This window comes from Taudactylus pleione, unplaced genomic scaffold (assembly GCF_031769625.1).
Source record: "Taudactylus pleione unplaced genomic scaffold, aTauple2 ptg000612l, whole genome shotgun sequence".
NCBI lineage: Eukaryota > Metazoa > Chordata > Amphibia > Anura > Myobatrachidae > Taudactylus > Taudactylus pleione.
The window spans coordinates 2545842-2572465 of NW_028285014.1; the positions used below are offsets into that span (position 1 = coordinate 2545842).

Genomic DNA, 26624 nt, shown 5'->3' on the forward strand with positions numbered 1-26624 from the left:
TAAAATGATAAACCCTAACAGGAAGCAGGTTTGGACATACTGATGTGCTTGTCAGGATGGCCGAGCGGTCTAAGACACCAAACTCAAGATTCTACTCTTCCAGTTAATGGAAATTCAGGTCTCTGTAAAGAGGCGTAGGTTCAAATCCCACTTCTGACAATATATTTTTGCTCTTTGGTTATGTTTTACACTCAAAATGACTGACATTGAGAAGTATGCTCAGGACATCCACAGTCTTTCAATCTTTCCTCTCCCAGACATTGATATCTTGATCCCATTTATTTCTAAGCAATATGATGCACAATGATTGAATGAATTAAAGGGCATAGAAACTTTTAAAGACCTAAGAATTGATCGATTTTCCCATCTACATTCCAATCAAGATCAAATTACATTAGACTTAATTTAATTAAATTATTCTTAAATGATAAAGACACTATGATTAGTTTTAAAATTCTAAAGTTCAGTTCATGTAGAAATTGGCAGTTGAAATAATGTTTTACATAGAAACAGAATTTGATGGCAGATAAGAACCACTTGGCCCACGTAGTCTGCTACTTTTCATGTATCCTTTAGGCAACTTCAACCCTATTTGCTCCTTACATTTCTCTTAAGGATATTCTTATGCCTATCCGAAGCGTGTTTAAATTGTTTCACCGTTTAGCTTCAACAACATCGGATGGGAGGCTTTTCTATTTATCAACTACCCTTTCTGTGAAGTAATTTTTCATCAAATTTCCGCTAAGTCTACCTCCCTCCAGTTTCAGTGCATGTCCTCGTGTTCTTGTACATCTCTTCCTTTGAAGAATAAGTATTGTTTGCACAACATTCTTTTAGTATTCAGTAATCTAAACATAAAACACAAGAATAATTGGCATTGAAAGTATTTTAAGGCTCTTAGACTTTACATATAACGTGATATACAATTTACTTCTAAGACAAACTAATCTGTTCTGCTAGGATGAAGACCTTAGTAAAGGGTGGCAACAGTAATTTTGAAGGATAACACTTTAGCTTGAGCCATTTTTCCTAAATAATGTTATTTTAGAAACAGCTTTTAGAGGAAATGCATTAATCTAAGATCTTGATGTAATGACCCCTTTTTCAACAAGTCCAAATTATTTGTCAAAATCACAATCAAAAATATAAATAGTAAATTGATAAACCCTAACAGACATCAGGTTCGGACATACTGATGTGCTTGTCAGGAAGGCCGAGCGGTCTAAGGCGCCAGACTCAAGTTTCAATTCTTCCAGTTAATGGGAATTCTGGTCTCTGTAAAGAGGCGTGGGTTCAAATCCCACTTCTGACAATATTTTCTTGCTCTTTGGTTATGTTTTACACTCAAAATGACCGACATTGAGAAGTATGCTCAGGACATCCACAGTCTTTCAATCTTTCCTCTCCCAGACATTGATATCTTGATCCCATTTATTTCTAAGCAATATGAAGCACAATGATTGAATGAATTAAAGGGCATAGAAACTTTTAAAGACCTAAGAATTGATCGATTTTCCCAACTACATTCCAATCAAGATCAAATTACATTAGACTTAAATTAATTAAATTATTCTTAAATGATAAAGACACTATGATTAGTTTTAAAATTCTAAAGTTCAGTTCATGTAGAAATTGGCTATTGAAATAATGTATTACATAGAAACAGAATTTGATGGCAGATAAGAACCACTTGGCCCATGTAGTCTGCTCCTTTTCATGTATCCTTTAGGCAACTTCAACCCTATTTGCTCCTTACATTTCTCTTAAGGATATTCTTATGCCTATCCGAAGCGTGTTTAAATTGTTTCACCGTTTAGCTTCAACAACATCGGATGGGAGGCTTTTCTATTTATCAACTACCCTTTCTGTGAAGTAATTTTTCATCAAATTTCCTCTAAGTCTACCTCCCTCCAGTTTCAGTGCATGTCCTCGTGTTCTTGTACATCTCTTCCTTTGAAGAATAAGTATTGTTTGCACAACATTCTTTTAGTATTCAGTAGTCTAAACATAAAACACAAGAATAATTGGCATTGAAAGTATTTTAAGGCTCTTAGACTTTACATATAACGTGATATACAATTTACTTCTAAGACAAACTAATCTGTTCTGCTAGGATGAAGACCTTTGTAAAGGGTGGCAACAGTAATTTTGAAGGATAACACTTTAGCTTGAGCCATTTTTCCTAAATAATGTTATTTAAGAAACAGCTTTTAAAGGAAATGCATTAATCTAAGATCTTGATTTAATGACCCCATTTTCAACAAGGCCAAATTATTTGTCAAAATCACAATCAAAAATATAAATAGTAAAATGATAAACCCTAACAGGAAGCAGGTTTGGACATACTGATGTGCTTGTCAGGATGGCCGAGCGGTCTAAGACACCAGACTCAATATTCTATTCTTCCAGTTAATGGGAATTCTGGTCTCTGTAAAGAGGCGTAGGTTCAAATCCCACTTCTGACAATATATTTTTGCTCTTTGGTTATGTTTTACACTCAAAATGACTGACATTGAGAAGTATGCTCAGGACATCCACAGTCTTTCAATCTTTCCTCTCCCAGACATTGATATCTTGATCCCATTTATTTCTAAGCAATATGATGCACAATGATTGAATGAATTAAAGGGCATAGAAACTTTTAAAGACCTAAGAATTGATCGATTTTCCCATCTACATTCCAATCAAGATCAAATTACATTAGACTTAATTTAATTAAATTATTCTTAAATGATAAAGACACTATGATTAGTTTTAAAATTCTAAAGTTCAGTTCATGTAGAAATTGGCGGTTGAAATAATGTTTTACATAGAAACAGAATTTGATGGCAGATAAGAACCACTAGGCCCACGTAGTCTGCTACTTTTCATGTATCCTTTAGGCAACTTCAACCCTATTTGCTCCTTACATTTCTCTTAAGGATATTCTTATGCCTATCCGAAGCGTGTTTAAATTGTTTCACCGTTTAGCTTCAACAACATCGGATGGGATGCTTTTCTATTTATCAACTACCCTTTCTGTGAAGTAATTTTTCATCAAATTTCCTCTAAGTCTACCTCCCTCCAGTTTCAGTGCATGTCCTCGTGTTCTTGTACATCTCTTCCTTTGAAGAATAAGTATTGTTTGCACAACATTCTTTTAGTATTCAGTAATCTAAACATAAAACACAAGAATAATTGGCATTGAAAGTATTTTAAGGCTCTTAGACTTTACATATAACGTGATATACAATTTACTTCTAAGACAAACTAATCTGTTCTGCTAGGATGAAGACCTTAGTAAAGGGTGGCAAAAGTAATTTTGAAGGATAACACTTTATCTTGAGCCATTTTTCCTAAATAATGTTATTTTAGAAACAGCTTTTAGAGGAAATGCATTAATCTAAGATCTTGATGTAATGACCCCTTTTTCAACAAGTCCAAATTATTTGTCAAAATCACAATCAAAAATATAAATAGTAAATTGATAAACCCTAACAGACATCAGGTTCGGACATACTGATGTGCTTGTCAGGAAGGCCGAGCGGTCTAAGGCGCCAGACTCAAGTTTCAATTCTTCCAGTTAATGGGAATTCTGGTCTCTGTAAAGAGGCGTGGGTTCAAATCCCACTTCTGACAATATTTTCTTACTCTTTGGTTATGTTTTACACTCAAAATGACCAACATTGAGAAGTATGCTCAGGACATCCACAGTCTTTCAATCTTTCCTCTCCCAGACATTGATATCTTGATCCCATTTATTTCTAAGCAATATGAAGCACAATGATTGAATGAATTAAAGGGCATAGAAACTTTTAAAGACCTAAGAATTGATCGATTTTCCCAACTACATTTAAATCAAGATCAAATTACATTAGACTTAAATTAATTAAATTATTCTTAAATGATAAAGACACTATGATTAGTTTTAAAATTCTAAAGTTCAGTTCATGTAGAAATTGGCTATTGAAATAATGTATTACATAGAAACAGAATTTGATGGCAGATAAGAACCACTTGGCCCATGTAGTCTGCTCCTTTTCATGTATCCTTTAGGCAACTTCAACCCTATTTGCTCCTTACATTTCTCTTAAGGATATTCTTATGCCAATCCCAAGCGTGTTTAAATTGTTTCACCGTTTAGCTTCAACAACATCGGATGGGAGGCTTTTCTATTTATCAACTACCCTTTCTGTGAAGTAATTTTTCTTCAAATTTCCTCTAAGTCTACCTCCCTCCATTTTCAGTGCATGTCCTCGTGTTCTTGTACATCTCTTCCTTTGAAGAATAAGTATTGTTTGCACAACATTCTTTTAGTATTCAGTAATCTAAACATAAAACACAAGAATAATTGGCATCGAAAGTATTTTAAGGCTCTTAGACTTTACATATAACGTGATATACAATTTACTTCTAAGACAAACTAATCTGTTCTGCTAGGATGAAGACCTTAGTAAAGGGTGGCAACAGTAATTTTGAAGGATAACACTTTAGCTTGAGCCATTTTTCCTAAATAATGTTATTTAAGAAACAGCTTTTAGAGGAAATGCATTAATCTAAGATCTTGATTTAATGACCCCTTTTTCAACAAGGCCAAATTATTTGTCAAAATAACAATCAAAAATATAAATAGTAAAATGATAAACCCTAACAGGAAGCAGGTTTGGACATACTGATGTGCTTGTCAGGATGGCCGAGCGGTCTAAGACACCAAACTCAAGATTCTACTCTTCCAGTTAATGGGAATTCAGGTCTCTGTAAAGAGGCGTAGGTTCAAATCTCACTTCTGACAATATATTTTTGCTCTTTGGTTATGTTTTACACTCAAAATGACTGACATTGAGAAGTATGCTCAGGACATCCACAGTCTTTCAATCTTTCCTCTCCCAGACATTGATATCTTGATCCCATTTATTTCTAAGCAATATGAAGCACAATGATTGAATGAATTAAAGGGCATAGAAACTTTTAAAGACCTAAGAATTGATCGATTTTCCCATCTACATTCCAATCAAGATCAAATTACATTAGACTTAAATTAATTTAATTATTCTTAAATGATAAAGACACTATGATTAGTTTTAAAATTCTAAAGTTCAGTTCATGTAGAAATTGGCTATTGAAATAATGTATTACATAGAAACAGAATTTGATGGCAGATAAGAACCACTTGGCCCATGTAGTCTGCTCCTTTTCATGTATCCTTTAGGCAACTTCAACCCTATTTGCTCCTTACATTTCTCTTAAGGATATTCTTATGCCTATCCGAAGCGTGTTTAAATTGTTTCACCGTTTAGCTTCAACAACATCGGATGGGAGGCTTTTCTATTTATCAACTACCCTTTCTGTGAAGTAATTTTTCATCAAATTTCCTCTAAGTCTACCTCCCTCCAGTTTCAGTGCATGTCCTCGTGTTCTTGTACATCTCTTCCTTTGAAGAATAAGTATTGTTTGCACAACATTCTTTTAGTATTCAGTAATCTAAACATAAAACACAAGAATAATTGGCATTGAAAGTATTTTAAGGCTCTTAGACTTTACATATAACGTGATATACAATTTACTTCTAAGACAAACTAATCTGTTCTGCTAGGATGAAGACCTTTGTAAAGGGTGGCAACAGTAATTTTGAAGGATAACACTTTAGCTTGAGCCATTTTTCCAAAATAATGTTATTTAAGAAACAGCTTTTAAAGGAAATGCATTAATCTAAGATCTTGATTTAATGACCCCATTTTCAACAAGGCCAAATTATTTGTCAAAATCACAATCAAAAATATAAATAGTAAAATGATAAACCCTAACAGGAAGCAGGTTTGGACATACTGATGTGCTTGTCAGGATGGCCGAGCGGTCTAAGACACCAGACTCAAGATTCTATTCTTCCAGTTAATGGGAATTCTGGTCTCTGTAAAGAGGCGTAGGTTCAAATCCCACTTCTGACAATATATTTTTGCTCTTTGGTTATGTTTTACACTCAAAATGACTGACATTGAGAAGTATGCTCAGGACATCCACAGTCTTTCAATCTTTCCTCTCCCAGACATTGATATCTTGATCCCATTTATTTCTAAGCAATATGATGCACAATGATTGAATGAATTAAAGGGCATAGAAACTTTTAAAGACCTAAGAATTGATCGATTTTCCCATCTACATTCCAATCAAGATCAAATTACATTAGACTTAATTTAATTAAATTATTCTTAAATGATAAAGACACTATGATTAGTTTTAAAATTCTAAAGTTCAGTTCATGTAGAAATTGGCGGTTGAAATAATGTTTTACATAGAAACAGAATTTGATGGCAGATAAGAACCACTTGGCCTACGTAGTCTGCTACTTTTCATGTATCCTTTAGGCAACTTCAACCCTATTTGCTCCTTACATTTCTCTTAAGGATATTCTTATGCCTATCCGAAGCGTGTTTAAATTGTTTCACCGTTTAGCTTCAACAACATCGGAAGGGAGGCTTTTCTATTTATCAACTACCCTTTCTGTGAAGTAATTTTTCATCAAATTTCCGCTAAGTCTACCTCCCTCCAGTTTCAGTGCATGTCCTCGTGTTCTTGTACATCTCTTCCTTTGAAGAATAAGTATTGTTTGCACAACATTCTTTTAGTATTCAGTAATCTAAACATAAAACACAAGAATAATTGGCATTGAAAGTATTTTAAGGCTCTTAGACTTTACATATAACGTGATATACAATTTACTTCTAAGACAAACTAATCTGTTCTGCTAGGATGAAGACCTTAGTAAAGGGTGGCAACAGTAATTTTGAAGGATAACACTTTAGCTTGAGCCATTTTTCCTAAATAATGTTATTTTAGAAACAGCTTTTAGAGGAAATGCATTAATCTAAGATCTTGATGTAATGACCCCTTTTTCAACAAGTCCAAATTATTTGTCAAAATCACAATCAAAAATATAAATAGTAAATTGATAAACCCTAACAGACATCAGGTTCGGACATACTGATGTGCTTGTCAGGAAGGCCGAGCGGTCTAAGGCGCCAGACTCAAGTTTCAATTCTTCCAGTTAATGGGAATTCTGGTCTCTGTAAAGAGGCGTGGGTTCAAATCCCACTTCTGACAATATTTTCTTGCTCTTTGGTTATGTTTTACACTCAAAATGACCGACATTGAGAAGTATGCTCAGGACATCCACAGTCTTTCAATCTTTCCTCTCCCAGACATTGATATCTTGATCCCATTTATTTCTAAGCAATATGAAGCACAATGATTGAATGAACTAAAGGGCATAGAAACTTTTAAAGACCTAAGAATTGATCGATTTTCCCAACTACATTCCAATCAAGATCAAATTACATTAGACTTAAATTAATTAAATTATTCTTAAATGATAAAGACACTATGATTAGTTTTAAAATTCTAAAGTTCAGTTCATGTAGAAATTGGCTATTGAAATAATGTATTACATAGAAACAGAATTTGATGGCAGATAAGAACCACTTGACCCATGTAGTCTGCTCCTTTTCATGTATCCTTTAGGCAACTTCAACCCTATTTGCTCCTTACATTTCTCTTAAGGATATTCTTATGCCTATCCGAAGCGTGTTTAAATTGTTTCACCGTTTAGCTTCAACAACATCGGATGGGAGGCTTTTCTATTTATCAACTACCCTTTCTGTGAAGTAATTTTTCATCAAATTTCCTCTAAGTCTACCTCCCTCCAGTTTCAGTGCATGTCCTCGTGTTCTTGTACATCTCTTCCTTTGAAGAATAAGTATTGTTTGCACAACATTCTTTTAGTATTCAGTAATCTAAACATAAAACACAAGAATAATTGGCATTGAAAGTATTTTAAGGCTCTTAGACTTTACATATAACGTGATATACAATTTACTTCTAAGACAAACTAATCTGTTCTGCTAGGATGAAGACCTTTGTAAAGGGTGGCAACAGTAATTTTGAAGGATAACACTTTAGCTTGAGCCATTTTTCCTAAATAATGTTATTTAAGAAACAGCTTTTAGAGGAAATGCATTAATCTAAGATCTTGATTTAATGACCCCATTTTCAACAAGGCCAAATTATTTGTCAAAATCACAATCAAAAATATAAATAGTAAAATGATAAACCCTAACAGGAAGCAGGTTTGGACATACTGATGTGCTTGTCAGGATGGCCGAGCGGTCTAAGACACCAGACTCAAGATTCTATTCTTCCAGTTAATGGGAATTCTGGTCTCTGTAAAGAGGCGTAGGTTCAAATCCCACTTCTGACAATATATTTTTGCTCTTTGGTTATGTTTTACACTCAAAATGACTGACATTGAGAAGTATGCTCAGGACATCCACAGTCTTTCAATCTTTCCTCTCCCAGACATTGATATCTTGATCCCATTTATTTCTAAGCAATATGATGCACAATGATTGAATGAATTAAAGGGCATAGAAACTTTTAAAGACCTAAGAATTGATCGATTTTCCCATCTACATTCCAATCAAGATCAAATTACATTAGACTTAATTTAATTAAATTATTCTTAAATGATAAAGACACTATGATTAGTTTTAAAATTCTAAAGTTCAGTTCATGTAGAAATTGGCGGTTGAAATAATGTTTTACATAGAAACAGAATTTGATGGCAGATAAGAACCACTTGGCCCACGTAGTCTGCTACTTTTCATGTATCCTTTAGGCAACTTCAACCTATTTGCTCCTTACATTTCTCTTAAGGATATTCTTATGCCTATCCGAAGCGTGTTTAAATTGTTTCACCGTTTAGCTTCAACAACATCGGATGGGAGGCTTTTCTATTTATCAACTACCCTTTCTGTGAAGTAATTTTTCATCAAATTTCCGCTAAGTCTACCTCCCTCCAGTTTCAGTGCATGTCCTCGTGTTCTTGTACATCTCTTCCTTTGAAGAATAAGTATTGTTTGCACAACATTCTTTTAGTATTCAGTAATCTAAACATAAAACACAAGAATAATTGGCATTGAAAGTATTTTAAGGCTCTTAGACTTTACATATAAGATGATATACAATTTACTTCTAAGACAAACTAATCTGTTCTGCTAGGATGAAGACCTTAGTAAAGGGTGGCAACAGTAATTTTGAAGGATAACACTTTAGCTTGAGCCATTTTTCCTAAATAATGTTATTTTAGAAACAGCTTTTAGAGGAAATGCATTAATCTAAGATCTTGATGTAATGACCCCTTTTTCAACAAATCCAAATTATTTGTCAAAATCACAATCAAAAATATAAATAGTAAATTGATAAACCCTAACAGACATCAGGTTCGGACATACTGATGTGCTTGTCAGGAAGGCCGAGCGGTCTAAGGCGCCAGACTCAAGTTTCAATTCTTCCAGTTAATGGGAATTCTGGTCTCTGTAAAGAGGCGTGGGTTCAAATCCCACTTCTGACAATATTTTCTTGCTCTTTGGTTATGTTTTACACTCAAAATGACCGACATTGAGAAGTATGCTCAGGACATCCACAGTCTTTCAATCTTTCCTCTCCCAGACATTGATATCTTGATCCCATTTATTTCTAAGCAATATGAAGCACAATGATTGAATGAATTAAAGGGCATAGAAACTTTTAAAGACCTAAGAATTGATCGATTTTCCCAACTACATTCCAATCAAGATCAAATTACATTAGACTTAAATTAATTAAATTATTCTTAAATGATAAAGACACTATGATTAGTTTTAAAATTCTAAAGTTCAGTTCATGTAGAAATTGGCTATTGAAATAATGTATTACATAGAAACAGAATTTGATGGCAGATAAGAACCACTTGGCCCATGTAGTCTGCTCCTTTTCATGTATCCTTTAGGCAACTTCAACCCTATTTGCTCCTTACATTTCTCTTAAGGATATTCTTATGCCTATCCGAAGCGTGTTTAAATTGTTTCACCGTTTAGCTTCAACAACATCGGATGGGAGGCTTTTCTATTTATCAACTACCCTTTCTGTGAAGTAATTTTTCATCAAATTTCCTCTAAGTCTACCTCCCTCCAGTTTCAGTGCATGTCCTCGTGTTCTTGTACATCTCTTCCTTTGAAGAATAAGTATTGTTTGCACAACATTCTTTTAGTATTCAGTAATCTAAACATAAAACACAAGAATAATTGGCATTGAAAGTATTTTAAGGCTCTTAGACTTTACATATAACGTGATATACAATTTACTTCTAAGACAAACTAATCTGTTCTGCTAGGATGAAGACCTTTGTAAAGGGTGGCAACAGTAATTTTGAAGGATAACACTTTAGCTTGAGCCATTTTTCCTAAATAATGTTATTTAAGAAACAGCTTTTAGAGGAAATGCATTAATCTAAGATCTTGATTTAATGACCCCATTTTCAACAAGGCCAAATTATTTGTCAAAATCACAATCAAAAATATAAATAGTAAAATGATAAACCCTAACAGGAAGCAGGTTTGGACATACTGATGTGCATGTCAGGATGGCCGAGCGGTCTAAGGCCCCAGACTCAAGGTTCTACTCTTCCAGTTAGTGGGAATTCTGGTCTCTGTAAAGAGGCGTGGGTTCAAATCCCACTTCTGACAATATTTTCTTGCTCTTTGGTTATGTTTTTCACTCAAAATGACTGACATTGAGAAGTATGCTCAGGACAACCACAGTCTTTCAATCTTTCCTCTCCCAGACATTGATATCTTGATCCCATTTATTTCTAAGCAATATGAAGCACAATGATTGAATGAATTAAAGGGCATAGAAACTGTTAAAGACCTAAGAATTGATCGATTTTCCCATCTACATTCCAATCAAGATCAAATTACATTAGACTTAAATTAATTTAATTATTCTTAAATGATAAAGACACTATGATTAGTTTTAAAATTCTAAAGTTCAGTTCATGTAGAAATTGGCGGTTGAAATAATGTTTTACATAGAAACAGAATTTGATGGCAGATAAGAACCACTTGGCCCACGTAGTCTGCTACTTTTCATGTATCCTTTAGGCAACTTCAACCCTATTTGCTCCTTAAATTTCTCTTAAGGATATTCTTATGCCTATCCGATGCGTGTTTAAATTGTTTCACCATTTAGCTTCAACAACATCGGATGGGAGGCTTTTCTTTTTATCAACTACCCTTTCTGTGAAGTAATTTTTCTTCAAATTTCCTCTAAGTCTACCTCCCTCCAGTTTCAGTGCATGTCCTCGTGTTCTTGTACATCTCTTCCTTTGAAGAATAAGTATTGCTTGCACAACATTCTTTTAGTATTCAGTAATCTAAACATAAAACACAAGAATAATTGGCATCGAAAGTATTTTAAGGCTCTTAGACTTTACATATAACGTGATATACAATTTACTTCTAAGACAAACTAATCTGTTCTGCTAGGATGAAGACCTTAGTAAAGGGTGGCAAAAGTAATTTTGAAGGATAACACTTAAGCTTGAGCTTTTTTCCTAAATAATGTTATTTATGAAACAGCTTTTAGAGGAAATGCATTAATCGAAGATCTTGATTTAATGACCCCTTTTTCAACAAGTCGAAATTATTTGTCAAAATCACAATCAAAAATATAAATAGTAAAATGATAAACCCTAACAGGAAGCAGGTTTGGACATACTGATGTACTTGTCAGGATGTCCGAGCGGTCTAAGAAACCAGACTCAAGATTCTACTCTTCCAGTTAATGGTAATTCTGGTCTCTGTAAAGAGGTATAGGTTCAAATCCCACTTCTGACAATATTTTCTTGCTCTTTGGTTATGTTTTACACTCAAAATGACCGACATTGAGAGGTATGCTCAGGACATCCACAGTCTTTCAATCTTTCCTCTCCCAGACATTGATATCTTGATCCCATTTATTTCTAAGCAATATGAAGAACAATGATTGAATGAATTAAAGGGTATAGAAACTGTTAAAGACCTAAGAATTGATCGATTTTCCCATCTACATTCCAATCAAGATCAAATTACATTAGACTTAAATTAATTTAATTCTTCTTAAATGATAAAGACACTATGATTAGTTTTAAAATTCTAAAGTTCAGTTCATGTAGAAATTGGCGGTTGAAATAATGTTTTACATAGAAACAGAATTTGATGGCAGATAAGAACCACTTGGACCACGTAGTCTGCTCCTTTTCATGTATCCTTTAGGCAACTTCAACCCTATTTGTTCCTTACATTTCTCTTAAGGATATTCTTATGCCTATCCCAACCGTGTTTAAATTGTTTCACCATTTAGCTTCAACAACATCGGATGGGAGGCTTTTCTATTTATCAACTACCCTTTCTGTGAAGTAATTTTTCTTCAAATTTCCTCTAAGTCTACCTCCCTCCAGTTTCTGTGCATGTCCTCGTGTTCTTGTACATCTCTTCCTTTGAAGAATAAGTATTGTTTGCACAACATTCTTTTAGTATTCAGTAATCTAAACATAAAACACAAGAATAATTGGCATCGAAAGTATTTTAAGGCTCTTAGACTTTACATATAACGTGATATACAATTTACTTCTAAGACAAACTAATCTGTTCTGCTAGGATGAAGACCTTAGTAAAGGGTGGCAACAGTAATTTTGAAGGATAACACTTTAGCTTGAGCTATTTTTCCTAAGTAATGTTATTTAAGAAACAGCTTTTAGAGGAAATGCATTAATCTAAGATCTTGATTTAATGACCCCTTTTTCAACAAGTCCAAATTATTTGTCAAAATCACAATCAAAAATATAAATAGTAAAATGATAAACCCTAACAGGAAGCAGGTTTGGACATACTGATGTGCTTGTCAGGTTGGCCGAGCGGTCTAAGACACCAGACTCAAGATTCTACTCTTCCAGTTAATGGGAATTCTTGTCTCTGTAAAGAGGCGTAGGTTCAAATCCCACTTCTGACAATTTATTTTTGCTCTTTGGTTATGCTTTACACTCAAAATGACCTACATTGAGAAGTATGCTCAGGACATCCACAGTCTTTCAATCTTTCCTCTCCAAAACATTGATATCTTGATCCCATTTATTTCTAAGCAATATGAAGCACAATGATTGAATGAATTAAAGGGCATAGAAACTTTTAAAGACCTAAGAATTGATTGATTTTCCCATCTACATTCCAATCAAGATCAAATTACATTAGAGTTAAATTAATTAAATTATTCTTAAATGATAAAGACACTATGATTAATTTTAAAATTCTAAAGTTCAGTTCATGTAGAAATTGGCTATTGAAATAATGTATTACATAGAAACAGAATTTGATGGCAGATAAGAACCACTTGGCCCATGTAGTCTGCTCCTTTTCATGTATCCTTTAGGCAACTTCAACCATATTTGCTCCTTACATTTCTCTTAAGGATATTCTTATGCCTATCCGAAGCGTGTTTAAATTGTTTCACCATTTAGCTTCAACAACATCGGATGGGAGGCTTTTCTTTTTATCAACTACCCTTTCTGTGAAGTAATTTTTCTTCAAATTTCCTCTAAGTCTACCTCCCTCCAGTTTCAGTGCATGTCCTCGTGTTCTTGTACATCTCTTCCTTTGAAGAATAAGTATTGCTTGCACAACATTCTTTTAGTATTCAGTAATCTAAACATAAAACACAAGAATAATTGGCATCGAAAGTATTTTAAGGCTCTTAGACTTTACATATAACGTGATATACAATTTACTTCTTAGACAAACTAATCTGTTCTGCTAGGATGAAGACCTTAGTAAAGGGTGGCAAAAGTAATTTTGAAGGATAACACTTTAGCTTGAGCTTTTTTCCTAAATAATGTTATTTAAGAAACAGCTTTTAGAGGAAATGCATTAATCTAAGATCTTGATGTAATGACCCCTTTTTCAACAAGTCGAAATTATTTGTCAAAATCACAATCAAAAATATAAATAGTAAAATGATAAACCCTAACAGGAAGCAGGTTTGGAAATACTGATGTGCTTGTCAGGATGGCCGAGCGGTCTGAGGCGCCAGACTCAAAGTTCTACTTTTTCAGTTAATGGTGATTCTGGTCTCTGTAAAGAGGTATAGGTTCAAATCCCATTTCTGACAATATTTTCTTGCTCTTTGGTTATGTTTTACACTCAAAATGACTGACATTGAGAAGTATGCTCAGGACATCCACAGTCTTTCAATCTTTCCTCTCCCAGACATTGATATCTTGATCCCATTTATTTCTAAGCAATATGATGCACAATGATTGAATGAATTAAAGGGCATAGAAACTTTTAAAGACCTAAGAATTGATCGATTTTCCCATCTACATTCCAATCAAGATCAAATTACATTAGACTTAATTTAATTAAATTATTCTTAAATGATAAAGACACTATGATTAGTTTTAAAATTCTAAAGTTCAGTTCATGTAGAAATTGGCTATTGAAATAATGTTTTACATAGAAACAGAATTTGATGGCAGATAAGAACCACTAGGCCCACGTAGTCTGCTACTTTTCATGTATCCTTTAGGCAACTTCAACCCTATTTGCTCCTTACATTTCTCTTAAGGATATTCTTATGCCTATCCGAAGCGTGTTTAAATTGTTTCACCGTTTAGCTTCAACAACATCGGATGGGATGCTTTTCTATTTATCAACTACCCTTTCTGTGAAGTAATTTTTCATCAAATTTCCTCTAAGTCTACCTCCCTCCAGTTTCAGTGCATGTCCTCGTGTTCTTGTACATCTCTTCCTTTGAAGAATAAGTATTGTTTGCACAACATTCTTTTAGTATTCAGTAATCTAAACATAAAACACAAGAATAATTGGCATTGAAAGTATTTTAAGGCTCTTAGACTTTACATATAACGTGATATACAATTTACTTCTAAGACAAACTAATCTGTTCTGCTAGGATGAAGACCTTAGTAAAGGGTGGCAAAAGTAATTTTGAAGGATAACACTTTATCTTGAGCCATTTTTCCTAAATAATGTTATTTTAGAAACAGCTTTTAGAGGAAATGCATTAATCTAAGATCTTGATGTAATGACCCCTTTTTCAACAAGTCCAAATTATTTGTCAAAATCACAATAAAAAATATAAATAGTAAATTGATAAACCCTAACAGACATCAGGTTCGGACATACTGATGTGCTTGTCAGGAAGGCCGAGCGGTCTAAGGCGCCAGACTCAAGTTTCAATTCTTCCAGTTAATGGGAATTCTGGTCTCTGTAAAGAGGCGTGGGTTCAAATCCCACTTCTGACAATATTTTCTTACTCTTTGGTTATGTTTTACACTCAAAATGACCAACATTGAGAAGTATGCTCAGGACATCCACAGTCTTTCAATCTTTCCTCTCCCAGACATTGATATCTTGATCCCATTTATTTCTAAGCAATATGAAGCACAATGATTGAATGAATTAAAGGGCATAGAAACTTTTAAAGACCTAAGAATTGATCGATTTTCCCAACTACATTCCAATCAAGATCAAATTACATTAGACTTAAATTAATTAAATTATTCTTAAATGATAAAGACACTATGATTAGTTTTAAAATTCTAAAGTTCAGTTCATGTAGAAATTGGCTATTGAAATAATGTATTACATAGAAACAGAATTTGATGGCAGATAAGAACCACTTGGCCCATGTAGTCTGCTCCTTTTCATGTATCCTTTAGGCAACTTCAACCCTATTTGCTCCTTACATTTCTCTTAAGGATATTCTTATGCCAATCCCAAGCGTGTTTAAATTGTTTCACCGTTTAGCTTCAACAACATCGGATGGGAGGCTTTTCTATTTATCAACTACCCTTTCTGTGAAGTAATTTTTCTTCAAATTTCCTCTAAGTCTACCTCCCTCCATTTTCAGTGCATGTCCTCGTGTTCTTGTACATCTCTTCCTTTGAAGAATAAGTATTGTTTGCACAACATTCTTTTAGTATTCAGTAATCTAAACATAAAACACAAGAATAATTGGCATCGAAAGTATTTTAAGGCTCTTAGACTTTACATATAACGTGATATACAATTTACTTCTAAGACAAACTAATCTGTTCTGCTAGGATGAAGACCTTAGTAAAGGGTGGCAACAGTAATTTTGAAGGATAACACTTTAGCTTGAGCCATTTTTCCTAAATAATGTTATTTAAGAAACAGCTTTTAGAGGAAATGCATTAATCTAAGATCTTGATTTAATGACCCCTTTTTCAACAAGGCCAAATTATTTGTCAAAATAACAATCAAAAATATAAATAGTAAAATGATAAACCCTAACAGGAAGCAGGTTTGGACATACTGATGTGCTTGTCAGGATGGCCGAGCGGTCTAAGACACCAAACTCAAGATTCTACTCTTCCAGTTAATGGGAATTCAGGTCTCTGTAAAGAGGCGTAGGTTCAAATCCCACTTCTGACAATATATTTTTGCTCTTTGGTTATGTTTTACACTCAAAATGACTGACATTGAGAAGTATGCTCAGGACATCCACAGTCTTTCAATCTTTCCTCTCCCAGACATTGATATCTTGATCCCATTTATTTCTAAGCAATATGAAGCACAATGATTGAATGAATTAAAGGGCATAGAAACTTTTAAAGACCTAAGAATTGATCGATTTTCCCATCTACATTCCAATCAAGATCAAATTACATTAGACTTAAATTAATTTAATTATTCTTAAATGATAAAGACACTATGATTAGTTTTAAAATTCTAAAGTTCAGTTCATGTAGAAATTGGCTATTGAAATAATGTATTACATAGAAACAGAATTTGATGGCAGATAAGAACCACTTGGCCCATGTAGTCTGCTCCTTTTCATGTATCCTTTAGGCAACTTCAACCCTATTTGCTCCTTACATTTCTCTTAAGGATATTCTTATGCCTATCCGAAGCGTGTTTAAATTGTTTCACCGTTTAGCTTCAACAACATCGGATGGGAGGCTTTTCTATTTATCAACTACCCTTTCTGTGAAGTAATTTTTCATCAAATTTCCTCTAAGTCTACCTCCCTCCAGTTTCAGTGCATGTCCTCGTGTTCTTGTACATCTCTTCCTTTGAAGAATAAGTATTGTTTGCACAACATTCTTTTAGTATTCAGTAATCTAAACATAAAACACAAGAATAATTGGCATTGAAAGTATTTTAAGGCTCTTAGACTTTACATATAACGTGATATACAATTTACTTCTAAGACAAACTAATCTGTTCTGCTAGGATGAAGACCTTTGTAAAGGGTGGCAACAGTAATTTTGAAGGATAACACTTTAGCTTGAGCCATTTTTCCAAAATAATGTTATTTAAGAAACAGCTTTTAAAGGAAATGCATTAATCTAAGATCTTGATTTAATGACCCCATTTTCAACAAGGCCAAATTATTTGTCAAAATCACAATCAAAAATATAAATAGTAAAATGATAAACCCTAACAGGAAGCAGGTTTGGACATACTGATGTGCTTGTCAGGATGGCCGAGCGGTCTAAGACACCAGACTCAAGATTCTATTCTTCCAGTTAATGGGAATTCTGGTCTCTGTAAAGAGGCGTAGGTTCAAATCCCACTTCTGACAATATATTTTTGCTCTTTGGTTATGTTTTACACTCAAAATGACTGACATTGAGAAGTATGCTCAGGACATCCACAGTCTTTCAATCTTTCCTCTCCCAGACATTGATATCTTGATCCCATTTATTTCTAAGCAATATGATGCACAATGATTGAATGAATTAAAGGGCATAGAAACTTTTAAAGACCTAAGAATTGATCGATTTTCCCATCTACATTCCAATCAAGATCAAATTACATTAGACTTAATTTAATTAAATTATTCTTAAATGATAAAGACACTATGATTAGTTTTAAAATTCTAAAGTTCAGTTCATGTAGAAATTGGCGGTTGAAATAATGTTTTACATAGAAACAGAATTTGATGGCAGATAAGAACCACTTGGCCTACGTAGTCTGCTACTTTTCATGTATCCTTTAGGCAACTTCAACCCTATTTGCTCCTTACATTTCTCTTAAGGATATTCTTATGCCTATCCGAAGCGTGTTTAAATTGTTTCACCGTTTAGCTTCAACAACATCGGATGGGAGGCTTTTCTATTTATCAACTACCCTTTCTGTGAAGTAATTTTTCATCAAATTTCCGCTAAGTCTACCTCCCTCCAGTTTCAGTGCATGTCCTCGTGTTCTTGTACATCTCTTCCTTTGAAGAATAAGTATTGTTTGCACAACATTCTTTTAGTATTCAGTAATCTAAACATAAAACACAAGAATAATTGGCATTGAAAGTATTTTAAGGCTCTTAGACTTTACATATAACGTGATATACAATTTACTTCTAAGACAAACTAATCTGTTCTGCTAGGATGAAGACCTTAGTAAAGGGTGGCAACAGTAATTTTGAAGGATAACACTTTAGCTTGAGCCATTTTTCCTAAATAATGTTATTTTAGAAACAGCTTTTAGAGGAAATGCATTAATCTAAGATCTTGATGTAATGACCCCTTTTTCAACAAGTCCAAATTATTTGTCAAAATCACAATCAAAAATATAAATAGTAAATTGATAAACCCTAACAGACATCAGGTTCGGACATACTGATGTGCTTGTCAGGAAGGCCGAGCGGTCTAAGGCGCCAGACTCAAGTTTCAATTCTTCCAGTTAATGGGAATTCTGGTCTCTGTAAAGAGGCGTGGGTTCAAATCCCACTTCTGACAATATTTTCTTGCTCTTTGGTTATGTTTTACACTCAAAATGACCGACATTGAGAAGTATGCTCAGGACATCCACAGTCTTTCAATCTTTCCTCTCCCAGACATTGATATCTTGATCCCATTTATTTCTAAGCAATATGAAGCACAATGATTGAATGAACTAAAGGGCATAGAAACTTTTAAAGACCTAAGAATTGATCGATTTTCCCAACTACATTCCAATCAAGATCAAATTACATTAGACTTAAATTAATTAAATTATTCTTAAATGATAAAGACACTATGATTAGTTTTAAAATTCTAAAGTTCAGTTCATGTAGAAATTGGCTATTGAAATAATGTATTACATAGAAACAGAATTTGATGGCAGATAAGAACCACTTGACCCATGTAGTCTGCTCCTTTTCATGTATCCTTTAGGCAACTTCAACCCTATTTGCTCCTTACATTTCTCTTAAGGATATTCTTATGCCTATCCGAAGCGTGTTTAAATTGTTTCACCGTTTAGCTTCAACAACATCGGATGGGAGGCTTTTCTATTTATCAACTACCCTTTCTGTGAAGTAATTTTTCATCAAATTTCCTCTAAGTCTACCTCCCTCCAGTTTCAGTGCATGTCCTCGTGTTCTTGTACATCTCTTCCTTTGAAGAATAAGTATTGTTTGCACAACATTCTTTTAGTATTCAGTAATCTAAACATAAAACACAAGAATAATTGGCATTGAAAGTATTTTAAGGCTCTTAGACTTTACATATAACGTGATATACAATTTACTTCTAAGACAAACTAATCTGTTCTGCTAGGATGAAGACCTTTGTAAAGGGTGGCAACAGTAATTTTGAAGGATAACACTTTAGCTTGAGCCATTTTTCCTAAATAATGTTATTTAAGAAACAGCTTTTAGAGGAAATGCATTAATCTAAGATCTTGATTTAATGACCCCATTTTCAACAAGGCCAAATTATTTGTCAAAATCACAATCAAAAATATAAATAGTAAAATGATAAACCCTAACAGGAAGCAGGTTTGGACATACTGATGTGCTTGTCAGGATGGCCGAGCGGTCTAAGACACCAGACTCAAGATTCTATTCTTCCAGTTAATGGGAATTCTGGTCTCTGTAAAGAGGCATAGGTTCAAATCCCACTTCTGACAATATATTTTTGCTCTTTGGTTATGTTTTACACTCAAAATGACTGACATTGAGAAGTATGCTCAGGACATCCACAGTCTTTCAATCTTTCCTCTCCCAGACATTGATATCTTGATCCCATTTATTTCTAAGCAATATGATGCACAATGATTGAATGAATTAAAGGGCATAGAAACTTTTAAAGACCTAAGAATTGATCGATTTTCCCATCTACATTCCAATCAAGATCAAATTACATTAGACTTAATTTAATTAAATTATTCTTAAATGATAAAGACACTATGATTAGTTTTAAAATTCTAAAGTTCAGTTCATGTAGAAATTGGCGGTTGAAATAATGTTTTACATAGAAACAGAATTTGATGGCAGATAAGAACCACTTGGCCCACGTAGTCTGCTACTTTTCATGTATCCTTTAGGCAACTTCAACCTATTTGCTCCTTACATTTCTCTTAAGGATATTCTTATGCCTATCCGAAGCGTGTTTAAATTGTTTCACCGTTTAGCTTCAACAACATCGGATGGGAGGCTTTTCTATTTATCAACTACCCTTTCTGTGAAGTAATTTTTCATCAAATTTCCGCTAAGTCTACCTCCCTCCAGTTTCAGTGCATGTCCTCGTGTTCTTGTACATCTCTTCCTTTGAAGAATAAGTATTGTTTGCACAACATTCTTTTAGTATTCAGTAATCTAAACATAAAACACAAGAATAATTGGCATTGAAAGTATTTTAAGGCTCTTAGACTTTACATATAAGATGATATACAATTTACTTCTAAGACAAACTAATCTGTTCTGCTAGGATGAAGACCTTAGTAAAGGGTGGCAACAGTAATTTTGAAGGATAACACTTTAGCTTGAGCCATTTTTCCTAAATAATGTTATTTTAGAAACAGCTTTTAGAGGAAATGCATTAATCTAAGATCTTGATGTAATGACCCCTTTTTCAACAAATCCAAATTATTTGTCAAAATCACAATCAAAAATATAAATAGTAAATTGATAAACCCTAACAGACATCAGGTTCGGACATACTGATGTGCTTGTCAGGAAGGCCGAGCGGTCTAAGGCGCCAGACTCAAGTTTCAATTCTTCCAGTTAATGGGAATTCTGGTCTCTGTAAAGAGGCGTGGGTTCAAATCCCACTTCTGACAATATTTTCTTGCTCTTTGGTTATGTTTTACACTCAAAATGACCGACATTGAGAAGTATGCTCAGGACATCCACAGTCTTTCAATCTTTCCTCTCCCAGACATTGATATCTTGATCCCATTTATTTCTAAGCAATATGAAGCACAATGATTGAATGAATTAAAGGGCATAGAAACTTTTAAAGACCTAAGAATTGATCGATTTTCCCAACTACATTCCAATCAAGATCAAATTACATTAGACTTAAATTAATTAAATTATTCTTAAATGATAAAGACACTATGATTAGTTTTAAAATTCTAAAGTTCAGTTCATGTAGAAATTGGCTATTGAAATAATGTATTACATAGAAACAGAATTTGATGGCAGATAAGAACCACTTGGCCCATGTAGTCTGCTCCTTTTCATGTATCCTTTAGGCAACTTCAACCCTATTTGCTCCTTACATTTCTCTTAAGGATATTCTTATGCCTATCCGAAGCGTGTTTAAATTGTTTCACCGTTTAGCTTCAACAACATCGGATGGGAGGCTTTTCTATTTATCAACTACCCTTTCTGTGAAGTAATTTTTCATCAAATTTCCTCTAAGTCTACCTCCCTCCAGTTTCAGTGCATGTCCTCGTGTTCTTGTACATCTCTTCCTTTGAAGAATAAGTATTGTTTGCACAACATTCTTTTAGTATTCAGTAATCTAAACATAAAACACAAGAATAATTGGCATTGAAAGTATTTTAAGGCTCTTAGACTTTACATATAACGTGATATACAATTTACTTCTAAGACAAACTAATCTGTTCTGCTAGGATGAAGACCTTTGTAAAGGGTGGCAACAGTAATTTTGAAGGATAACACTTTAGCTTGAGCCATTTTTCCTAAATAATGTTATTTAAGAAACAGCTTTTAGAGGAAATGCATTAATCTAAGATCTTGATTTAATGACCCCATTTTCAACAAGGCCAAATTATTTGTCAAAATCACAATCAAAAATATAAATAGTAAAATGATAAACCCTAACAGGAAGCAGGTTTGGACATACTGATGTGCATGTCAGGATGGCCGAGCGGTCTAAGGCCCCAGACTCAAGGTTCTACTCTTCCAGTTAGTGGGAATTCTGGTCTCTGTAAAGAGGTGTGGGTTCAAATCCCACTTCTGACAATATTTTCTTGCTCTTTGGTTATGTTTTTCACTCAAAATGACTGACATTGAGAAGTATGCTCAGGACAACCACAGTCTTTCAATCTTTCCTCTCCCAGACATTGATATCTTGATCCCATTTATTTCTAAGCAATATGAAGCACAATGATTGAATGAATTAAAGGGCATAGAAACTGTTAAAGACCTAAGAATTGATCGATTTTCCCATCTACATTCCAATCAAGATCAAATTACATTAGACTTAAATTAATTTAATTATTCTTAAATGATAAAGACACTATGATTAGTTTTAAAATTCTAAAGTTCAGTTCATGTAGAAATTGGCGGTTGAAATAATGTTTTACATAGAAACAGAATTTGATGGCAGATAAGAACCACTTGGCCCACGTAGTCTGCTACTTTTCATGTATCCTTTAGGCAACTTCAACCCTATTTGCTCCTTAAATTTCTCTTAAGGATATTCTTATGCCTATCCGATGCGTGTTTAAATTGTTTCACCATTTAGCTTCAACAACATCGGATGGGAGGCTTTTCTTTTTATCAACTACCCTTTCTGTGAAGTAATTTTTCTTCAAATTTCCTCTAAGTCTACCTCCCTCCAGTTTCAGTGCATGTCCTCGTGTTCTTGTACATCTCTTCCTTTGAAGAATAAGTATTGCTTGCACAACATTCTTTTAGTATTCAGTAATCTAAACATAAAACACAAGAATAATTGGCATCGAAAGTATTTTAAGGCTCTTAGACTTTACATATAACGTGATATACAATTTACTTCTAAGACAAACTAATCTGTTCTGCTAGGATGAAGACCTTAGTAAAGGGTGGCAAAAGTAATTTTGAAGGATAACACTTAAGCTTGAGCTTTTTTCCTAAATAATGTTATTTATGAAACAGCTTTTAGAGGAAATGCATTAATCGAAGATCTTGATTTAATGACCCCTTTTTCAACAAGTCGAAATTATTTGTCAAAATCACAATCAAAAATATAAATAGTAAAATGATAAACCCTAACAGGAAGCAGGTTTGGACATACTGATGTACTTGTCAGGATGTCCGAGCGGTCTAAGAAACCAGACTCAAGATTCTACTCTTCCAGTTAATGGTAATTCTGGTCTCTGTAAAGAGGTATAGGTTCAAATCCCACTTCTGACAATATTTTCTTGCTCTTTGGTTATGTTTTACACTCAAAATGACCGACATTGAGAGGTATGCTCAGGACATCCACAGTCTTTCAATCTTTCCTCTCCCAGACATTGATATCTTGATCCCATTTATTTCTAAGCAATATGAAGAACAATGATTGAATGAATTAAAGGGTATAGAAACTGTTAAAGACCTAAGAATTGATCGATTTTCCCATCTACATTCCAATCAAGATCAAATTACATTAGACTTAAATTAATTTAATTCTTCTTAAATGATAAAGACACTATGATTAGTTTTAAAATTCTAAAGTTCAGTTCATGTAGAAATTGGCGGTTGAAATAATGTTTTACATAGAAACAGAATTTGATGGCAGATAAGAACCACTTGGACCACGTAGTCTGCTCCTTTTCATGTATCCTTTAGGCAACTTCAACCCTATTTGTTCCTTACATTTCTCTTAAGGATATTCTTATGCCTATCCCAACCGTGTTTAAATTGTTTCACCATTTAGCTTCAACAACATCGGATGGGAGGCTTTTCTATTTATCAACTACCCTTTCTGTGAAGTAATTTTTCTTCAAATTTCCTCTAAGTCTACCTCCCTCCAGTTTCTGTGCATGTCCTCATGTTCTTGTACATCTCTTCCTTTGAAGAATAAGTATTGTTTGCACAACATTCTTTTAGTATTCAGTAATCTAAACATAAAACACAAGAATAATTGGCATCGAAAGTATTTTAAGGCTCTTAGACTTTACATATAACGTGATATACAATTTACTTCTAAGACAAACTAATCTGTTCTGCTAGGATGAAGACCTTAGTAAAGGGTGGCAACAGTAATTTTGAAGGATAACACTTTAGCTTGAGCTATTTTTCCTAAGTAATGTTATTTAAGAAACAGCTTTTAGAGGAAATGCATTAATCTAAGATCTTGATTTAATGACCCCTTTTTCAACAAGTCCAAATTATTTGTCAAAATCACAATCAAAAATATAAATAGTAAAATGATAAACCCTAACAGGAAGCAGGTTTGGACATACTGATGTGCTTGTCAGGTTGGCCGAGCGGTCTAAGACACCAGACTCAAGATTCTACTCTTCCAGTTAATGGGAATTCTTGTCTCTGTAAAGAGGCGTAGGTTCAAATCCCACTTCTGACAATTTATTTTTGCTCTTTGGTTATGCTTTACACTCAAAATGACCTACATTGAGAAGTATGCTCAGGACATCCACAGTCTTTCAATCTTTCCTCTCCAAAACATTGATATCTTGATCCCATTTATTTCTAAGCAATATGAAGCACAATGATTGAATGAATTAAAGGGCATAGAAACTTTTAAAGACCTAAGAATTGATTGATTTTCCCATCTACATTCCAATCAAGATCAAATTACATTAGAGTTAAATTAATTAAATTATTCTTAAATGATAAAGACACTATGATTAATTTTAAAATTCTAAAGTTCAGTTCATGTAGAAATTGGCTATTGAAATAATGTATTACATAGAAACAGAATTTGATGGCAGATAAGAACCACTTGGCCCATGTAGTCTGCTCCTTTTCATGTATCCTTTAGGCAACTTCAACCATATTTGCTCCTTACATTTCTCTTAAGGATATTCTTATGCCTATCCGAAGCGTGTTTAAATTGTTTCACCATTTAGCTTCAACAACATCGGATGGGAGGCTTTTCTTTTCATCAACTACCCTTTCTGTGAAGTAATTTTTCTTCAAATTTCCTCTAAGTCTACCTCCCTCCAGTTTCAGTGCATGTCCTCGTGTTCTTGTACATCTCTTCCTTTGAAGAATAAGTATTGCTTGCACAACATTCTTTTAGTATTCAGTAATCTAAACATAAAACACAAGAATAATTGGCATCGAAAGTATTTTAAGGCTCTTAGACTTTACATATAACGTGATATACAATTTACTTCTTAGACAAACTAATCTGTTCTGCTAGGATGAAGACCTTAGTAAAGGGTGGCAAAAGTAATTTTGAAGGATAACACTTTAGCTTGAGCTTTTTTCCTAAATAATGTTATTTAAGAAACAGCTTTTAGAGGAAATGCATTAATCTAAGATCTTGATGTAATGACCCCTTTTTCAACAAGTCGAAATTATTTGTCAAAATCACAATCAAAAATATAAATAGTAAAATGATAAACCCTAACAGGAAGCAGGTTTGGAAATACTGATGTGCTTGTCAGGATGGCCGAGCGGTCTGAGGCGCCAGACTCAAAGTTCTACTTTTTCAGTTAATGGTGATTCTGGTCTCTGTAAAGAGGTATAGGTTCAAATCCCATTTCTGACAATATTTTCTTGCTCTTTGGTTATGTTTTACACTCAAAATGACCGACATTGAGAGGTATGCTCAGGACATCCACAGTCTTTCAATCTTTCCTCTCCCAGACATTGATATCATGATCCCATTTATTTCTAAGCAATATGAAGCACAATGATTGAATGAATTAAAGGGCATAGAAACTTTTAAAGACCTAAGAATTGATCGATTTTCCCATCTACATTCCAATCAAGATCAAATTACATTAGACTTAAATTAATTTAATTATTCTTAAATGATAAAGACACTATGATTAGTTTTAAAATTCTAAAGTTCAGTTCATGTAGAAATTGGCGGTTGAAATAATGTTTTACATAGAAACAGAATTTGATGGCAGATAAGAACCACTTGGCCCACGTAGTCTGCTCCTTTTCATGTATCCTTTAGGCAACTTCAACCCTATTTGCTCCTTACATTTCACTTAAGGATATTCTTATGCCTATCCCAAGCGTGTTTAAATTGTTTCACCATTTAGCTTCAACAACATCGGATGGGAGGCTTTTCTATTTATCAACTACCCTTACTGTGAAGTAATTTTTCTTCAAATTTCCTCTAAGTCTACCTCCCTCCAGTTTCAGTGCATGTCCTCGTGTTCTTGTACATCTCTTCCTTTGAAGAATAAGTATTGTTTGCACAACATTCTTTTAGTATTCAGTAATTTAAACATAAAACACAAGAATAATTGGCATTGAAAGTATTTTAAGGCTCTTAGACTTTACATATAACGTGATATACAATTTACTTCTAAGACAAACTAATCTGTTCTGCTAGGATGAAGACCTTAGTAAAGGGTGGCAACAGTAATTTTGAAGGATAACACTTTAGCTTGAGCCATTTCTCCTAAGTAATGTTATTTAAGAAACAGCTTTTAGAGGAAATGCATTAATCTAAGATCTTGATTTAATGACCCCTTTTTCAACAAGTCCTAATTATTTGTCAAAATCACAATCAAAAATATAAATAGTAAAATGATAAACCCTAACAGGAAGCAGGTTTGGACATACTGATGTGCTTGTCAGGATGGCCGAGCGGTCTAAGACACCAGACTCAAGATTCTACTCTTCCAGTTAATGGG

General features: G+C 33.8%; 9 non-coding genes across 9 annotated transcripts; all 9 read left to right on the forward strand.

Moving 5' to 3' along the window:
* The first annotated feature begins 1203 nt into the window (after window positions 1-1203).
* Window positions 1204-1312, forward strand: TRNAL-CAA (transfer RNA leucine (anticodon CAA)). The gene is made up of 2 exons: window positions 1204-1241; window positions 1267-1312. It is a non-coding gene; the product is annotated as a tRNA-Leu (tRNA).
* Window positions 1313-3509: 2197 nt separating this feature from the next.
* TRNAL-CAA (transfer RNA leucine (anticodon CAA)) lies at window positions 3510-3618 on the forward strand. Its single transcript has 2 exons — window positions 3510-3547; window positions 3573-3618. It is a non-coding gene; the product is annotated as a tRNA-Leu (tRNA).
* A 3350-nt stretch (window positions 3619-6968) lies between these two features.
* On the forward strand, window positions 6969-7077 carry TRNAL-CAA (transfer RNA leucine (anticodon CAA)). Its single transcript has 2 exons — window positions 6969-7006; window positions 7032-7077. It is a non-coding gene; the product is annotated as a tRNA-Leu (tRNA).
* A 2196-nt stretch (window positions 7078-9273) lies between these two features.
* TRNAL-CAA (transfer RNA leucine (anticodon CAA)) lies at window positions 9274-9382 on the forward strand. The gene is made up of 2 exons: window positions 9274-9311; window positions 9337-9382. It is a non-coding gene; the product is annotated as a tRNA-Leu (tRNA).
* A 1044-nt stretch (window positions 9383-10426) lies between these two features.
* On the forward strand, window positions 10427-10535 carry TRNAL-CAA (transfer RNA leucine (anticodon CAA)). The gene is made up of 2 exons: window positions 10427-10464; window positions 10490-10535. It is a non-coding gene; the product is annotated as a tRNA-Leu (tRNA).
* Window positions 10536-15036: 4501 nt separating this feature from the next.
* TRNAL-CAA (transfer RNA leucine (anticodon CAA)) lies at window positions 15037-15145 on the forward strand. Its single transcript has 2 exons — window positions 15037-15074; window positions 15100-15145. It is a non-coding gene; the product is annotated as a tRNA-Leu (tRNA).
* Window positions 15146-18495: 3350 nt separating this feature from the next.
* Window positions 18496-18604, forward strand: TRNAL-CAA (transfer RNA leucine (anticodon CAA)). Its single transcript has 2 exons — window positions 18496-18533; window positions 18559-18604. It is a non-coding gene; the product is annotated as a tRNA-Leu (tRNA).
* A 2196-nt stretch (window positions 18605-20800) lies between these two features.
* On the forward strand, window positions 20801-20909 carry TRNAL-CAA (transfer RNA leucine (anticodon CAA)). Its single transcript has 2 exons — window positions 20801-20838; window positions 20864-20909. It is a non-coding gene; the product is annotated as a tRNA-Leu (tRNA).
* A 1044-nt stretch (window positions 20910-21953) lies between these two features.
* Window positions 21954-22062, forward strand: TRNAL-CAA (transfer RNA leucine (anticodon CAA)). The gene is made up of 2 exons: window positions 21954-21991; window positions 22017-22062. It is a non-coding gene; the product is annotated as a tRNA-Leu (tRNA).
* Window positions 22063-26624: the final 4562 nt, after the last annotated feature.